This window comes from Myotis myotis, unplaced genomic scaffold (assembly GCF_014108235.1).
Source record: "Myotis myotis isolate mMyoMyo1 unplaced genomic scaffold, mMyoMyo1.p scaffold_m19_p_1, whole genome shotgun sequence".
Lineage (NCBI taxonomy): Eukaryota > Metazoa > Chordata > Mammalia > Chiroptera > Vespertilionidae > Myotis > Myotis myotis.
In genome coordinates this window covers 5,168,149-5,180,952 of record NW_023416313.1, presented here as the reverse complement: position 1 = coordinate 5,180,952, position 12,804 = coordinate 5,168,149, and positions in this window count along the sequence as shown.

Below are 12,804 nucleotides of genomic sequence, written 5' to 3'. Positions count from 1 at the left end.
AGCTACAGCGCTCTGCTTTTTTTTTTGGCCTTTCTATCAGTTCCCTTTGTGGCAGAGCAGCAACCAGGCCTCTTTCAAGGGAGTGCGTTAGAAGTGGGTATCAGCCCCTCCTTTGCTAGCAGCAACAGGTACCAAACCCTTGCAGTACATTTGACCAGCTTCATTCCTGCCCACCTTTACAGATTCTAAGGCCCATTGTTTTCCTTTAACCAGCAAGCTAAATGACACTGGCCTGTATTATTTAATTCAGCACAGGCAGGGGGAAGGGCCCATGGAATCTCTGCCCTGAGGAACTGTGAGCCCCACCCTTAAATGTCCCAATCAGGCTAGAAAAGCCACAAATACCTTTTAAATCTACCCCAGAATTCCAAAATCCCAACCCAGCACTGAATATCACATATCAAATCAAAGTTCCCAGCAAACAAACAGACAGAAATGTTTACTAGTTAGGCGGGCCTAATCCACCTCTGACAGAGAGCAAGCGCTCTTGGGGCAAGCGTGTGCCTTTTTTTTCCCACAGACTTCCACACTTACATGAACAAATAATTATACCCAAGTAGACATACAAACATCAAATAAACATCCAACTTACACCCTTTCAGTGAACAAGTACCTTTACAGTCTTGGGATCTTGAGCAGATAACAGGAACACCACCCAAGTCCCCTGATGGGGGCCTGACAGGAACAGATGTGGAGGCCTCCCTTTCCCACATCCCAGGACAGGATTCTTGACCTATGTCTCATCCAGATAGAAACGGTACTCATATTGAACAAGGAAATCAAGACTAAATAGGCACGATAACTAGATACATTCCCCATTAAGAACTTCGAGGTACATGCCACATTTATACCACAAAATACCAACAAATCAGTTCCAGTTGTGTCGAGATACAGAACAAGTCCCTGAACAGAGGCAGTAGAAAACTGCCTAGGAATGCTTCTTTTCTACCTTTTTAAAAGATAGGCCAGATCCGAACCCTTAGCCAGTCCGAGCTTTGACTTCCCTCCGGAAGTCCCAGAGACGGTGAATACCATCTAGAAGCCATTCCTCCAGATACAGGACAAATACCTTAGAGATTCTTGATAATCTATATCAGTAATCCATTCACACAATTCCCCAAAAGTTAAAGAGGAAGGAAAGAACCATTCAATGTCCTTCAAGAGGATTTCGGCGAAACAACAAAATCGACAGATTTAACACATTGGAAAACCAAGGCCAGAAGTACCCTCAGACGTTTCAGGGGTACCAAGGAAGAAGTTAGGCCACGTCCAGCCCTTTTCATAATCCACCATCAGTGACCAGTCCCAGCTCACTGGTCTACCATCCATTTAACATTTCTTTTTCCTCCCATCATACCAAGGCCATGCTTTCCAGGTAGCTAGAACTTTTAAACCACAGTTTCTACCTGAAATAATTGTACTTTACTTTAGAAATTGGATTACTGCTATCCTGGCATAGCTGCTAAATTTCAAAATGGTCACAATTTTCCTGCTGGGGAATTCAAGAAGCAAACCCATAACTATTAAGGCCAAAACAGTCTCGGGTTTTTATTCTGTACACAGCAAAAGGTCAAGTTCAGCTCAAAACTATGCGCACTCGTTTTTAAACTGGCCTTTTCCTTTACATGTGCACAGAAATCCTGGATGCATTTATGAATTTGTAAAAGCATTTCAATTCTCTATCTACAAGCCCATTAAGAAATACAAGCTCTATTGTCGGCCCTTATAAAGCCAACTGCTCAAAACATTGGTCTATCATACCACTAAAATTATATTAAGACCATGATTGCTAATTTAGTATTAAATAAATCTGGGAGGCAGGCACACGTTCTGCCCCATCTGCATTTCCTTAGTAAAACTCCGCCTTAAAACTCCACCCCTGAAATCCCATCCTGCCTCAGTGAGCAGACATTCCTTTTGTGATTGACTAAGTCAGAGGGAGGGGCCTGCTGTTCCAAGATGGCGGCCCCCAGGGGCACGGCATGCCATGCGGCCAACATGGTGGCTGCCAAGTCAGGCAGCTCAACATTGTGGCGGTCTAAACTGTTCTCTGACAGAAAAGATGATTTCCTCATTCTCACAATAAACAAGGGAAGAGCAAACCAAAACCCCTAAAAGATAGATGGCCAACATTATATTGCAGAACTTTTTAAAATCTTAGGTAGCAAATTAAATACGCTAGTCCAAAACCCTATCCGAAAACGGACGGTGCGCACATTAGTTTTAAGCCAGCTTTTCTCCTAACACGTGCACAGAAGTCCCAGACGCATTTACTTGGGGAGGGGGTGACCTGTTTCCACATACCCTCACTCAGGCGGCTGCCCGACCGCCACACAAAGGAGGGGGGAGGGCAATCCCCCTCCCTCCACACTCCCACACTTTCACCAGACATTCATTCAGACTTTAAACAATCCATTCAATTCCTAACAACTTCCCAACTCCTGAGGGAGCTCTAAAGCCTCCCCCAATCTCCTTGAAATGATCAATCACAATACCCAAAGGTGCAGTCTGAGTCCATCCCATAACATCCGTCCAGTACAAACACAGAACACTAAACAGGGCCCGAAAATACAGGCTTCCAACTCCATGGAAGCAACTAGACGTTGGCCTTACGCCAAACCGGCAGGAGCGACCTGCCTCGTCTCAAATCCGCTAGGGGTATATCCATCCCTCGTGAGGGGCATATCCATCCCTCCTGGGGAGCGGAACGTCTTCCAACTCTCCCCCGCCTGTGGTCGTTCACGGCGCGTCCGCCTAGACCCCTCAGGCAATTACAGGTTCCAGAAACGAGCTCACACTGAACAGAACATACAACGACACACACATACCGCGGTCAGTCAGACTCTTCGGATCGGGGGTCCCTCGATGGTCTTGGGAATCCCAGACGAGCCCCCAAATGTTGTGCCCAGATTTCATGATTCCCAAGAACCCACAGGGAGCCAGCGAGTCCGATGCAAAAGCAAAGAGTCATTCATTTCAAACCTAGGTTTGGCTCCCCTGCCACACTCACCGATGCAACGGTAAGCTCCAGTGGCCGAGAGAGCGGGAAACCATTTCTTATTTATCACAGTGCATATTATTCGGTGAATCATTCTGGTTTGTCCACCGAAGATGTGGGCCATTTGACCCCAACAGGACGTCTTGGATTGCATTGGCTCTCAGATGTATTCCAGATATTTGAACAGGGCCTGGCACTAAGGAGATGCTTAGCATGTGTTAGCTAAAGAAGGGACTGAATAGCTGCTATTAAAGTTGATGATCTGATCTTTCATTCCGAATGATTCTTTTAGGAATAGCTTGAACAGACATTTAAGAAACAGAGAGGAAAGTTAGAGGAACACTGTAGAGATAAAACCAAAATAAGCCTACAGAGCTGGTCGAGGACACAGAGAGTGTGGATGTAAAGGAACAGAGAGAAGCACCTTATAGTAACTGTTACCCGCCTCTGACTTTCTTACCCACAAAAAAGAAAAGGAATGTTTGTTTTTTCACGTGTCTCTGTTCATTCAACCAATATTTATTGTCTTATTTTGTGTCGCCCCTAAACCAGACTCTGAAATAAGAATTTGAGGGCACACAGTTGATTTGGTGGGTAAAGAAAATACCAGTAAGGGGTTAGAGGTGGGAAACAGAGAAGGAAAGGCGGTCACTGCATTGTCAACCTGGAACCACAGTGAATAACCAGAGCTCACACCCACTGGGGAATAAAAATCATTTTCAAGACCATTTTAAAAGCCCGAAGTTGAACATTTAACTGCCATCCTATAGCCCATCTTAAGAATAATGTTTACCCACTTTTTCAATATCAGCTTTTAGAGGTTCTTTAATGAAATCAAATAATAGTATTTTGATATATCAGCATAGAGATGCTCTAAATTTTAATATAAATCCATGTTCCTTATGAAATTTCTATTAACACATTAATATCTAAAGATTAAATCTCCTTGTAAGTTAGTATGTTAAAGCCCAAAGATTTCCAAATACTTTTCATTAAAGCCCCAAGTTTAATGTCTTTGTCTTTTCTGCTAAAGGTTGAAAACAGTCTCTGATTTCTTGTTTTGCTTAGATTCAGCAGGAGGGTGGAGCTCCTGAAGGTTGAGTGGCTGCTTCCTGGAATGGCAGCAGATCCCTCACACTAAAATAAGTTGTTTTAATTCAATGCCAAGTCTTACTTTTAAAGTCAAATGAGGTTATAACACATTCAAAATTATTACTACACTGAAGCCCTTATGATAAAACTTAAAAATAAGATGATCTCCAGACATAGGAGCAAAATTATATTTCCAGAACCCAATATTTGGTATTAATGCATATCATGCCAAAGAATTAATGGTATTTGGGAAAAGGAGAGTAGAAAATATTTTTTTTCCTATTTTACCTTTGCCAGGATGTTGGGAAAGCTATGTCAGGTTTCTAAAATTTATAAACTACAGCCCTAGCCGATTTGGCTTGGTGAATAGAGCCTCAGCCTTCGGACCAAAAGGTCTCAGGTTTAATTCTGGTCAAGGTTACGTATCTTGGTTGTAGGTTCCTCCCTTAGTTGCAGTTTCCCTAGCTCTGGTTGGGGTGCATGCAGGAGGCAACCAATTGATGTGTCTCTCTCTCACATCGATGTTTCTCTCTGTCTCTCACTCTCTCTTCCACTCTCTCTAAAAATCAATGGGAAAATATCCTTGGGTGAGGATTAACAACAATAACAACAACAAAATAATAATAATAAAATCCTATATAATAAAGAGCTAATATGCAAATGGTTGTCACACTCTTGTGTCCTCGCGCCAGAGCCGGGGGACCTGAGGCTGCGACCCCACCCTGTGGGGCTTGACGGGGGTGGGGCCAGCTGGGTCTGGGTCTCGTGTAATTTTGAGGTGCACGCAGGTGGGCAGGGACTTGACTCTGGGTCCTGTGGTATACCGCAGACTCTGACAGGAGGGAGATTTTCATATGCATTTTACTAATTTTCTTTCATCTCTGACACTTCTATTATAAAGAAAGGGCAAATAGCAATATTAAAATATTTCCTCTAATTAATTCTCTTTTAATGTGCATGAATTTTGTGCACCAGGCCACTAGTATAATTTATAAACTACAGCCTTTAATTCAGTCTCTAGCAATATCCCAACAGGAAGTTGTTTGGACAGAATGCATTTACCATTTCTAAGGGAAGGGAGCGACCTAAGCATATGGTTTCTCTTAGAGCAAGTTTGGGGAAACTCTGGCTCCACAGGACCACCACCTGATTTTATAAATAAAGTTTTATTAGAACACAGTCATATATACTCATTTATTATTGTCTCTGCTTCAAAGACAGAGGTAGGTACTATAGAGAGAGAACTTATGTTGTGTGAAGCTTGAAATATTAACCATCTGGTCCTTCACAGAAAAGGCATACTGTCTCAGTAACATTGAAAACCTTATGGTTAAATTTAAAAAAAAAAAAAAAATTGCAATGGAGAGCCCAGGTAACTGGTCAGAAGCCCAGATCAGATGTTTTCATCTATTTAAAACTTGTCAGTTTCCATTTCCTTCCATGTCCTGTATTTTTAAAATCTTATTTCTTTCTTGTGCATCAACTCTGGCTATTGGTACATTTACCATGTGTGCTGCTCTGAGCAATCTTAGCCCACGGGGCATCTATCAAGGGACTGACTGGGGAAGAGCCTGGGCCAATGGAATGCACTCCTCACAAATGGATTTCAGCTCAAGAAGTTTGTTCTGCAGATTTCTGTGCTGAACTTGCTATCGTGTTTCTGAATCATGGATCTTGAGGAGCCTAGCAAAGAACCTCTTCCTGGTGTTCTTCAAGACACTGCATGTCCTCTGGTTTTGGATATTCCAAGACTCAAGTAGTGAATCTTCCTCCTACATGTTACTTCTCTCTCTTTCAGTGGCTGCTCCTCTCAGTCTGGGTCTCCCTTTGCTGTTCTCCTTCCAGAGGGCTGCATTGAGTGTCTGAACCATTTCATAGAGCTGGGTCAGCATACTTTCTGAGAGTTGGGTAGGAGATCAAGAAAACTTAGTTTGACTCTTGCTTTGTTTTCAAGTTATTTCATCTGCCTAATCATTTACCTCATTTGAAAAATGGGATGACAGTACCTTCCTTTATGGCAATGACCATCTATAAAATATATGTTAAATATTTAGTATTATTCTTGGTGCAGGTTAAGAATTTTCCAAATGGTGACTGTTATAGAGTGCTGAGATATTTCCTTCCTGAAATGCAAAACCAGAGAGGATGTACAGTTAGAAGGAGAATTTATTTATTCAACTAAAATTTTAAAATAATATAAAGAAACTTGACAAACATACACTTTTGGCCATGTTGGAGTAACTGGCTCTAGACTGGCCCTCCTTCCCTAAGTAACTAGAAAACTAGACCAGATGTGTGAACCTATTGGTTTTTGTTTTATTTTATTTTATTTTTTACCATGGACACAGGCAGTGCTGGATTGTTAGTACAAAGAAAAAAGCCACAAACAAGATGAATTTCCCAGCATTTCTGCCTAGGGGCCCTTTCAAGAATGTGGTATAGGGAATAACAATCCCAGTTAGAAGAAAGATGAAAAATAGAGTTCTAGGAATCTGAAGTAATTAGAATTTGTAGGCAGAGTACTTGTAAAAGAGAGAGCTACGTATGCACACATGCACACACACATATACACGAGCACACAACCTCTGAAAATCTGCACAGGGGTCCTGCAAATTGTTCTGTTGAACAATAGTCTGCATCTGTATAGAATGTAATTTGAAAATGCCAGGGAGAGAACTATCAGCTGAAGAATTCCCAGAGACTTCCAAGGACTGGAAAATGTTAGTGTTTCTGAGTGGACAGGTCTCACTGAAAACCTGAGGCATTCAGTGGAGCTTTAAGAAGGTTCATACTTTGGAAGTAGAAATAAACATGGACAGAGTAAAGACTACTTAGAGCTGTCATAACAAAACTTAAAATCAAGGCTGCAAAGATTAAGCCACATCACTATAAAATAAGTGCCTACTAAAACAAAGATTAATAGGTTCATTGAAGAGAAGTTATTTCCCGATATTCAAAAATGCGTCATTCACAATGCTGCACATCTAATTAGAAATTATTTCATGCAAATAAGCATAAAAATTTGACCTATAGCCAGTCAATAAAAGCAGACTCACTGGTGATACACATGATGGAAATAGTGGGCAAGAACTTCAAGATAGGCATTATAAATATGCTATGCATATAAATTAAAACATACACATATTGAGAAAGGACATGGAAGATACAAAAATGAATCAGATTGAAATTATAAGGACACAAATGTAATATTTAGAATAAAAAACATTACTGGATGAGCCTAAATACAGCTTAGGGGGAAGGGCACATTGATGACCTTGAAGGTACTTCAAGAACAACTTTCAAAAACTAGAGAAGAGAAATAAATGAAACACAATGAACACAGATTCAATGACATGTGGAATGACATTAAGAAATCTATCAGAGGAGGCAAGAAACACATATGTGAAGGAATATGTTTTTTTTAATTGAATGAAAGTTATAAAACACACATCTAATAAGCTGATCTGAGCATTAAATGAACCCCAAGTATGATAAACACAGAGTGAGCCACATAGTATCACATTGTACTGAAAATGCTGAATAGCAGTGATAAAAAAGATAATCTTAAGAACAATTAGAGAGAAAAGGCATAGTACATTAAATGAAACAAAGGTAAGAGTGACCTTCTGTCCCTAGCCAGTTTGGCTAACTGGATAGAGCATCGGCCTGGGACTGAAGGGTCCCAGGTTTAATTCTGGTCAAGGGCATGTACCTTGGTTGCAGGCACATCCTCAGTGGGGAGTGTGCAGGAGGCAGCTGATCGATGCTTCTCTCTCATCAATGTTTCTAACTCTCTATCTCTCTCCCTTCCTCTCTGTAAAAACAAAATCAAAACGAGTGACCTTCTGTAACAGTTAATTTTCTGTGGCAACTTGAGGGTGTTTGGGGATATTAACATTTAAAATTGGTGATCCTGAGTTAACCAATTTATAAGGTAGGTGGGCCACATCCCATCAGCTGAAGGCCCCAACAAAACAAGACTGGCCTCGCTGAGCAAGGGGGGATCTTCAGCAGTGACCTTCAGGCTTCACATGCACCATTAGCTTTCTTGTATCTCAAGCGCCCCAAACTACATTGCATATTTGGAATTGCCAGTCTCTATAATGAGTCAATTCCTTATTATAAACATTTTTTCTCTATATATACACACATCCCATTGTGTCTGTTTCTCTAAATAATAAAGACTCACCCACTTTTATAAACAACAAAAGCTAGAAGATAATAGAACAACATATTTAGCTAGAGGCCCAGTGGATGAAAATTCATGCACTGGATGGGGCATCCCTCAACCAGGCCTGCCCCTTCTCAGAGTCCAGGAGCCCTCAGGGGTGGGAGGCGACCCGGCAATCAGGGCAAGGTGATGCCCCATCACACCTCTGCTGCTGCCACTGCCAGCAGCACAAGCCTCGGCTGGCCCTGGTTATCTGAGCCTCAGGCTGCCCTGGGGGGGTGGGACAGTCGCCATCTGAGGCTTGCCTGCACCTTGGGCCAGCCCTAGGCGCTGGGGGGCTGCAGAGACTGGGGGACTCCGGAGGCAGGCGTGTGGGGTGGGCCTGGCCTTGCTGAGTGCCTGCTGACCCGGCAGGGCTGAGGGGACTGGGGCGCTGCCATCTTGTGGCTGTGGGGGCTGCCATCTTTGAGGGCGGGGCAGTCAATTAGCATATTCCCTCATTATTGGCTGTGGGTGCTGCTGTCTTTGCAATGGTGTGAGGGTCAATTAGCATATTTCCTCTTTATTAGATAGGATAGGATAGTATTTAATAGGTGGAATAAGCTTATCTACTCGAATACTAATACTACTGAAAATATCAAACAAAAATGAAAATAAACTAAATCCTTTTTCTAATTTAATCTTTTTATATTTTTCAATTACAGTTTATATTCAATATTATTTGTATGAGTATCAGGTGTACAGCATAGTAGGTTAAATTACTTTTATGCCAAAAATGATCTGCTGAAATCTATCAATAGCAGAACTGCACTCCTCAAAGACTTAAAGGAAGCCATTCAGGAAGAGGGAAAATAGCACCCAGTGAAAAACATAAATTTAACCAAAGAAATGAAGAGCACCAGACATCATGAATATTTGGGTAAATATATTTTATCTTTAAAATATTTTGTTAAAATGTAATTGATTATTTAATAAAGAAATGATAGTCATGCATAGTGAAGTTTAGAACATATACAGAAGTTAAAATATAGGACAATTTGGTCAGTTAGCAACTTAGAAACTATAAGTTCCCAAACCCCTTTTTCTTGCATGCTCTACAACATTACAGCTAAACTTTGTGAGTATCTGTACTCTACCAGATGGTCTGATGCTAGTGTTGATGAGTCATAATTGCTGGAGGGACATTGGAGGAGAAAAGGATCCCATTAAGCTTGTCTAGCGCTGCTCCTGAAGGGTGTGCAGTTCTGTTTACCAGGGGCCAGGGACCACTTGGCCATAGAAAGTTTCACCCCACTGCATGCACACATCATCTTCAAAGCCCTCTGGAAAGCCCTTGAGATTCTTTCTTGATCACTATATAATAGGAAAAACTCTAGGTCTGGTTGCCAAAACCTTCCTTAATTTTTATAGTAGAGTCACAGCATCTGACCCAGTCAGACATAAGTCATATTAGACATCAAAAGTATCATGTGAATGATGGAGAGGTCAAGTGCCATTTAGAAATAATCCTGCACCGTTGCCACAAGTAAACAACTTAAATGATACTCAAAACCTTCCCCAAAGCATGTGAGGTATTTGTAACACTCACCCTATATTACTGATGGGAATGTCAACTGGTATAACTACTTTGGAAAGTATACAAATGCCATATTATACTATACATTTCCCAAGAAGAAAGAAAACATATGCCCATGCAAAGACATATACATGAATGCTCATTGCCCTTTTTTTTTTTTTTCCAAATTGGCCAAAAACTAGAGATCAACCCAAATGTTCTTCAACAGTTGAATGCAACCATAAATAATGGAGGGGGTGGGGAGATTAAAAAAAAAAGAAAAGCAACTGACACCTTCAGAAACATAGGGACTTTTCAGGACTGCATGCTGAGTGAAAGAAAGAAACCAGACACTGAAGCATGCGTATCATGTCATTCCATTTACATTAGATTCTAGAGCTGGTAAAGGTAATCTCTAGGGACAAAGAACACATCAATGGTTGCCTGGTTGCTGTGGGGAGAGGATTGACTGTAAATAGGCAACAGGAAACTCTGGGAGGATGGCAGTGTTTTAAATGTGGTTGCTGAGATAGTTTCATGGGTGTGTATTTGGATACACTCATAGACCTATCTATACTAATAAAAGGGTAATATGCTAATTAGACTGGACATCTTCTTGATGTCCTCCTGGATGTCCTTCCAGACAAAGCCACAGTGGCTGAAAGGGCAGAGGGCCTGTAGCCATGGGCGCTGTGAGGGCCAGTCCAGCGCCGCAGTCCCTTTTGCAGAGGCTGTGGGAGAAGGATCCACAGGAGAAGGCAAAAGGGAGAAGGAAGAAGGGAGAAAGCTGGCACTATGAGAGAAGGGAGAAGTAAAGTAGGCAGTTAGGCAATTAGGGGGTTCAGATCAGCAGGGGAGAGTAGTGAGACAGTTAGGGCAATCAGGCCAGGAGGGGAGAGCAGTGAGGCAGTTAGGGGGATCAGGCCAGGAGGGGAGAGCAGTGAGGCAGTTAAGGGAATAAGGCCAGGAGGGGAGAGCAGTTAGGCAGTTAGGGGCATCAGGCAGACAGTCAGGTGATTGGTTAGGAGCCAGTGGTTCTGGATTGTGAGAGAGATCCCGGACTGGAGAGGGCACAGGCCAGGCTGAGGGAACCCCCCCTCCAGTGTACAAATTTCATGCACCAGGCCTCTGGTGTATTTATAATGAATAACTTGTATTGTAGGCAGATTCCTCTTAGTTGATTGGGAAATAACAATAATAACACTGTATTAGTTGCCAGCGGCTGCCAAAATAAAATCTCACAAATCAGGGCTTTAAACAACAGAAATTTACTTTCTCTCAGTAACAGTTCTGGAGGCTAGGAGTCCAAGGTCAAGGGGTCACAGGTTTGATTTATTTTGAGGACTCTCCCCTGGCTTACAAATGGCTGCTTTTTCATTCCTATTTCCTTCTTACAACTTTGTATTCTTAGAGACAACTCAGTCTGTTTTCTCCGAGCTCATGAGGTTAATCAACTCAAATTATGGCTGGCAAAACCTCACGGATTCTCAGCATATTTACACAGCAGATGAGAAATTTGTATTTTTGAATGCATTAAATCAAGCCAAAGTTCTGATATGAAAAGCACTGAGATTTCTTCTCGGGGATAGAGCTTATTTTGTCATTTTCTTCTTTCCATAAAACTGATTGATGCAAACCTCTCTTAGATTTAATGGCTAAACCAGGCATACTTAAGATCTCACCACCTATGTGTATTTTAACCCCACTCCCAACCCAAGTGGAAAAAAATTACAAATGACCAATAAAATTTGTTGAATATGACTTTTCAAGAGCCACTCTTTTTTGACTTGGAGCAACACAGCACCATCTTCCATATATTTATTATCAGTGTAATATTATCTGATTTAATTGGAACAGATTGCAATAGCAAAAGTGGTTCTCCCTTCAAAGAGTTTACCAGTATAGTCTCAGCAGGACAAAGACAAACCATCCTTATTTTCAGAACATAAATAAAATGTAGAAGGTTTTTGTGTGAATAAGTAGCAAAATGAGTGCTAGAGAACAAAATCCAAAGATGTTCAGGAAAACAGAGATATATTCACTAATTCAGTGATATTTTATTTGTTTTCAGTTTTTGGTAAATATGAAAAAAAAATCTTTTATGAACATTCCTATGCAGGTTTTCATGTGAACATAATTTTTATCTTTTATTTTTTAGATTTTACCTGAGAGTGGAATTGCTGGGTTGCATGTGAAGTGTATGTTTAACTTTAGGAGAAATTGTTACATTATATCCCAAAGCCACTGTCCCATTTTGTTTCTGTATCAGCAATGTGTGAGAATTCTAATTGATCCACAACCTTGCCACCATTTAATATTGTCAGGTTTTTATTTGTTTCATTTTGTTATCTCATTGCAGCTTTAATTTTTGTTTCCCTGATGACTAATTAGGATGGACATACTTTCATGTACTAGTATATATTTGCCTTTCTTATGCTTTCTTTAGTGAAGTATCTGCTCACATCATTTACATATTTCTTATTATTTTGTTTTTTTATTATTGAGTTTTGCATTCTCAATTGTTGATATTCTCTCTTCCTCTATTTATTTCAAGATAGAAAAGTAGAACAAATCTCCTTTACCAGTAATCTGATCTCTTCTAATTGGAAATATTTCCATAGTGTCTTTGAAATGGGGCTGGGCCTGCAAACACTGAACACTCTCCATTGTCCACTTCTCCCTTAGAGAGAGCACACATTATTTTAGGTGGACACATGATAATCCATAAAAAAAAAATCCAGATTTTTCTTTCATTGTTCCCATAAGCTATGTGGCTCTGCCATTGAATCCTGGCCAACTGGATGTAATTTATGTAAATGTGGTGAATGAACCTTTGGGAATGTATCTTTAAAGAGAGTGGACTTGTCCTCTGTCCTTTTCAACTTCATGTTGGCTGAAATGTAGTCTCAAAGGGTGGGGATCTGCATCCATTTCTAACCCTGAAGCTACCTTAAAATGATAGCACCTGATGGTGTAACCATTTGCCAG